This window comes from Lactuca saligna, chromosome 9 (genome assembly GCF_052625555.1).
Source record: "Lactuca saligna cultivar CGN05327 chromosome 9, ASM5262555v1, whole genome shotgun sequence".
Classification (NCBI taxonomy): Eukaryota; Viridiplantae; Streptophyta; class Magnoliopsida; order Asterales; family Asteraceae; genus Lactuca; species Lactuca saligna.
The window spans coordinates 92,293,314-92,300,488 of record NC_136425.1 but is presented as its reverse complement, the minus strand read 5'-3'; positions in this window follow the sequence as shown (position 1 = coordinate 92,300,488).

The following is a 7,175-nucleotide window of genomic DNA, read 5'->3' as shown; positions in this document are numbered from 1 at the left end:
ATACTTCAGGAACCGATCGGCAATCGTAGCTCTTTCAATGTCTCTTAGAATTGAGAAGATATTGATACGCCATTTAAGATAAGTGATCATATAATCCTCTGTTCTAGATATCAGCCGAACAAATACATGGAACAATGTCTTACTTATTGTCCAGCAATTTGTTTCCCGATTTCCGATTTGTTTGACAGAGAACTTAATTGAACACATCAACTTAGTTCTGACCGGGCCCGGTACATAGGTCAAAACAAAATCATCGAGGGGCCCAGATATCAACTTCTAATCCAAGAAGGAACAGATAAACTTCGACTCATATGCTTGTTCTACCACTCATTGGATTACACACAAAACCATGTTTTATAACATCGAGTTACCAATGCGTTTTCGTACAATCAATGCATAACCAACTCGTAAGTAAAAAATCATATCTCTAGGTTTGAAGACTTATATCATATTACCGTCTCACGATCACTCAAGATAAAATTCCATGAAGTGATTCCAGTAAGCGTGGGTTGATTCCAATACTCATAACTTATGAGCACTCATGATTGATGTAGCCATTTCCAACACCTTAGACCTCTGCAACCAATCATGACAGTTTTGATTCATACCTACTTTCGACATATGACCGACTGTGGAGGTTCGAATAATATGATATACCAAACATAATTATTCTGGAAGTTAAAACATGCAAAAGAAATATAGTAAACGATTGACAAAAGATTGTAACACTTTACTCATAAATAAACACAACTTTTATTTATCATCAAATGTCAATTACACTTTACAAATTTCATAATTTATCTAACCACTAAAACTTGTATCATCCTTCAGCCCTATGCTCTGAGCATGTTGGAGATGCTTAACCCTACTCAGTCCCTTCGTGAGGGGATCTGCTGGGTTCTCATCCGATGATATCCTCTTTGCCACGAGGATTCCTTCTTCTATGCGATGTCTGATAAAATGATATTTTCTATCGATGTGTCTGGATCTACCGTGATCCCTTGGTTCCTTGGCTAAGGCAACAACACTTTCACTATCATAGAAAATTTCCACGGGCTCCTTTATAGTTGGTAGAACTCCAAGGTCTCCAATGAAGTTCTTCGGCCATATTGCCTCCTTTGCTGCCTCGCTCGCTGCTATATACTCTGATTCACAAGTGGAATCAGCCACTGTCTCCTGCTTGGAACTCTTCCAAGTGACTGCTCCTCCGTTTAAGGTAAAGACCCAGCACGACTGAGAGCGGAAATTATCCCTATCAGTTTGGAAGCTAGCATCACTATACCCTACAACTCTCAAGTCATCACTCCCACCGAGGGTAAGGACCCAGTCCTTAGTCCTCCGTAGGTACTTGAGGATATTCTTTACCGCAGTCCAGTGAGCCTTGCTAGGGTTCCCCTGATACCTGCTAACCATGCTCAAGGCAAAAGCTACATCAGGTCGATTACACATCATAGCATACATGATCGAGCCTACTGCTGAAGCATAAGGTACTTGACTCATTTCTGCTATCTCAGCCTCGGTACTTGGGCTTTGTGTCTTACTCAATATGGTGTTACTCTGGATGGGTAACTCTCCTTTCTTGGAATTTTGCATGCTGAATCTCTTCAACACCTTGTCCAAGTATGTACTTTAACTAAGTCCCAAATTAGTCTTTTACTCCGGTTTCTCAAAATCCTTATCCCTGGAATATAGGCAGCTTCTCCTAGGTCCTTCATAGAGAAACACTTCCCAAGCCAGGACTTAACTTCCTGCAAATTTGGGATGTCATTTCCTATGAGTAGTATGTCATCCACATACAACACCAAAAAGCTAACTATACTCCCACTAGCCTTCACATACACACAAGATTCATCTTCACTCCTAGAAAAGCCAAATTCCTTGACCTTTTCATCAAAGTAAAGATTCCATCTGCGAGGTTCTTGCTTTAATCCATAAATGGATTTCTAAAGCTTACACACTCTATTAGGGTACTCGTTGCTGACAAAACCTTCTGGCTAACTCATGTAAACATCTTCAGTCAACTTTCCATTAAGGAAAGCGGTTTTGACATCCATTTGCCAAATTTCATAGTCATGAAATGCAGCTATGGCTAACATAACCCTAATAGACTTAATCTTGGCTACTAGAGAAGAGGTCTCATCATAGTCCACTCCAGGAATTTAAGAGAAGCCCTTTGCAACCAGTCTAGCCTTATAAGTGTGTACATTACCATCCATGTCGGTCTTCTTCTTGAAGATCTATTTGCACCCTACAGTCTTACGACCTGATACATTCTCAACCAAGTTCCAAACTTGATTGTCATACATGGATTGTATCTCGCTATCCATAGCCTCTTTCCATTTAGTAGACTCAAGGCCTGCCATGGCTTCAGTGTAGCTGTTAGTGTGACAACCCAAAGTTTATTCCGTTACATTACCCCGTTACCGTTAACGGAATATTCCATTTTATAAAAGTTCCGTTAATTCGAGGTCGTAAAATATATAAATGTTTTATTTATTAATATTTTTATGTCGTTAACGTCGTGATTAAATAAATAAAAACATGTAATATACATTTCCATTTAATTGGAAAAAGTTAGTTTTTATTATTACGACCACTAAATCGGGTGCGACCAAAATCCCCGTATAACGGCAGTATCGGGTAGAATCCCACTGAGCTCCAACTCCAACCCATATATAAGGGGGAATGGATTTCATTCCACCCCTTTTCACTCTCTCTCTCTATACTCTCTCTCATAAAACCCGTTTTCAACTCAAATCCGTGAATTTTCCGCCTCCAAAATGTGAGTCTCCTTACCCTAACTTATTCTAAACATCTTGACTTGTGATTATATCCCAAAAATCGACCTTAGAAGCTGTTAGAATGGAGTTTACAGCCTAAGAGCCTCCTTAGGCCGTAAACCCCTTAAATGAGGCCAAAATGACCCAAATTTGCCCCTAAAAACTTGGAAACCAATTGAGGATTTAGCCTAGGAGTGTTTACACCTTAAAACAATCAATTTTGGGGCATAAAAGAGGGTTTACGGCCCAAGCACATGCTTAGGCCGTAAACACCCTCTAAACTTGTAGAATCAAGTTCCAAACACTCCCAAACCACCCTTAGGCTTAATACATAAATTAGGGGCTTGCTATTTCGGGTTTGGATCATTCAAACTCAAAGAAATGTGGGGTGGATTGGAGTTTATGGCCCAAGCAAGTGCCTAGGTCGTAAACACCCCCAAACTATGCCAAAAGATAGTTTTTGTCCCCCAAATGGCCTTAGACTTTTATTACAAATTACTAGAAATGAAGCAAGGGCCTTAAACTTCCATAAAATCAAAGGATAGGAGTTCACGGCCGTGAACTCCCATAGGGGTGGTTCATGGGCCATAAACTCCCATATGGTCCCTTTAAAAGTCTTAAATCCACTCATACAATTTAGATTTGGACCTAGCAAAAATTCCACGATCAATATTATGCATCTAAACATCCTAGAACACTCTCACCATGAGTTTACGGCCGTAAACTCCTGGGGAGTTATCCCAGGGCCGTAAACACCATATGGAAAGTTTACTCTTGGAGAGTAAACTCCATTCCTAAGCCATTCAAGCCCTTAGATGTTACCCGGGACACCCCAAACACTTAACCAAAGTGTTTTCCACTCATTAGAGTGCGTATACTTGTTTAATTAGTATTAAATGTACTAATTGTATGTGAACATATGTTAAATAGGTCACTAAGTGTGTCCAAGTCTTTACTTGACACCGAGCACCCAACTGGCACCTTCGTCAGATCCACATACACCAGGTGAGTTCATACCCCTGAATAAACCTTTTAAATGTTTTTTACATGTTTTATAGGGGGGAATACAAGTTAAACATGCCAGTTATCATATTAATCAAATGTGATTGATAACCCGCATGCACAAGGATTTACCACACTATAAACTGTTTTACCAAGTAGGATACTATAAATGGTTTTTCTAAAGCGTTTTCACTTGTTCAAAACTCTTACTTATACTGTTTTATCAAAATTCATATTAAACTGGTTTATGAAAAGTTTCCAAAGAATTTATAAAAGCTTTTAAACTTATTTTACCAAAGAACACCAAGTTGTGATTTTCTTAAGCATAAAGGTTTTCCAAGGTTTTCATCAAAGTTCTCTTTCATGCCGTATACTCTTATTTGTTAGATACCGCGGCTTCACTTTTACTTAGTTTAAACTCCTACTTGATAACGTTTCCACTTCGTGATACACTTATATTTGGTAACGCTTATACTTTACGACTCGGTTATTCCACACTGTACGTTATACATCACGACTCAGTTATTCTACACTGTACGTTATACATCACAACTCGGTTATTCCACACTGCATGTTGTACATCACGACTCGGTTATTCCACACTGTAAGTTATACATCACATTTCGGTTATTCCACATTGTACGCTTATGCATCACAATTCGGTTATTTCACACTGTAAGTTATACATCACGATTCGGTTATTCCACACTGTACGTTTATACATCACGATTCGGTTATACCTCACGATATGATTCCACTTGTTACACACTCAAGCGTAGTTAGATGTATGTATGTGCTTGTATAGATGCATATAAATAATGATTGAAGGACTTAGGAAGGCTTGTTCGCCCTATTTCCTTTTCTTCGTTGAGATGTGGTCTGGTGGGATCGGATGGCCGTCCGAAGGTCGTTTGATTCATTATTTATATATTATGGATACGAGCATAGACATATAGGTTTACTCTAGTCAGTCCAGTTATGAGTCTCTACCTCTAGTTCAGCACTTACATATGAAACCCACTACCCACTATTTGGGATGCATCTTCGGGACACGGCCTTCTCCGTCGTCTAGTTGGTAACCAGAGTCTCCTGTAGGGAGAGCGGACATTGTGTGTATAGATCTATACGGGATTGACACCCCCGCACCCTGACTGCTAGCTATAGTCCACGGCCCACCAATCCAAGGGGTGACAAATGTCATATTTTATAGATGCTTGTAGGGCGTCGGGTACAATAGTGTCGGTTACTATGGTTACGAGTATCCCAGGTTACCTTATAATTCATGGCCTTAAGGTAACGGTACATCACCAGCAATTTACACTGTATGCTGGAAACCCATTCTCAGAGTCACACTGTTTTTAGTCCTTGCTAGCTATTGATGGGTTTTATGCATAAGAAACATTCCTATGTGCTCATACAAACCCTAATGCTTGGATCTAGGTTTCACTATTGAACATGCTTTGATTCCAAGACTTACAAACCCTAATCTAGCATATTGACAACAAAATTAACATATAGAATCAGATCTAGATGTTTACCTCTTCAAGAGTTGGCTTAGATCTTCTCTTTCTTCTTCTTTTGAGCCTAGAGTCACAAATGCAACTCCTCTAATAGTTCACAAACCCACAAGCAAGAAGGCAATATGAGAAAGGGAGAGAGAGTCTAGAAATCGGCCTAGGGTACTCTTAGAATCAAATGGTAGCCGAATTCAAAGCCCTAGGGGTCATATTTATACTTACAGGTTACTATGGTTTCAATCTAAACCCTAATGGACAGCTTAGCCACCAAGCAGCCCATGGAACCTTCTGGAATAAGGCCCTTGGACGAAAATATGATGGTTACCCATCATAAATTCGTTCCCCCTTAAGCCCATTAGGTTTTCTTAACCAAAAACTCAACTATCATACATTTGACAGTTTATACCCCTTTATTCAATTAATCTCTTTTGACCACTAAATTAATTCTCAATTAATTTATGACCAACACTAATTAAATAAATATGATTTCTCCTTTAATATATTACTCTTATAATATATTAATAAATCATAATACTCTCTCTTTCCCTTTAAATTACCTTGTCAAGTTGCTTTGGAGAAGGCAACCCAAAAGGACCATGCACAACCGGGTCAAGTACATACCAAATATAGTAACGGGCTTAGACACTATTCCAACAGTCTCCCACTTGGATAAGTCTAGTAACTATATCTCACATATGACTTCGGAATCCGATCAGAAATCGTAGCTCTTATACTTCGCTTTCAACTCTGATCAACTTGTTCTTTAGATAAGGGATAGTATAATCCTCTGTTCTGGATATCATGCTGACAATGCTTATTGTCCAACAAAAAATTCCTTGATTTCCGATTTGTTTGACATAGAATTTAGTTGAACACATCAACTTCATTCTGACCGGGCCCGGCACACAAGTCAAACCAAATCATCAAGTGGCCAATATATCACTTTTATTCTCATAGAATAAAAGGAACATATCAACTTTGACTCATATGCATCCATTATTTACTAATGGATAACACACAATAATGTGTTTTATAACATCAAGTTACTGATGCGTTTACACATTATCAATGTATAACCAACCAGCAAACAACAACCATATCTCTAAGTTTTAATACTATATGATGTTATCGCTTTGCGATCACTTAAGATAAAACACCACTAAGTGATACAGCAAACTCGGGTTTAATCCAATGCTCAACTCATATTCATAAGCACTCATGAACTTTGCAGCAAACCTTTGCTATGTTTAAGACCTTTTAGACAATCTACAAACAATTCATGACAGTCTTCATTCATATCTACTTCCAAAATATGACCGACTGTGGACCTTTTGAATAATCATATCATTGAGGAAGTCAAAACATGCAAAATGGAAACAATAGATAAATAACCAACATAAGATAGTAGCTTTACTCATAAATAACACAATTTATTTATTCATCGAATGTCAAGTACAAACCATCTATTACACATTTCCTATCTAATCCAAACTTATATCATTCTTCAGCCCAATGCTCCTAGCGTGCTGCAAGTGTTTGACCCTACTCAGTCCCTTCGTGAGGGGATCTGCTGGGTTCTCTTCTGATGATACCCTCTTCACAACGAGGGGTCCCTCTTCTACCCGATGTCTGATGAAATGGTATTTTCTGTCAATATGTCGAGATATGCCATGATCTCTCGGTTCCTTGGTCAAGGCAACCGCTCCTTCTTCACAGAAAATTTCCATCGGCTCCTTTATGGATGGCACAACTCCAAGGTCTCCAATGAAGTTTTTCAACCATATAGCCTCCTTTGATGCTTCGCTTGCCACAATATATTCTGATTCGCACGTTGAATCAGCTACGGTCTGTTGCTTGGAACTTTTCCAAGTCACTG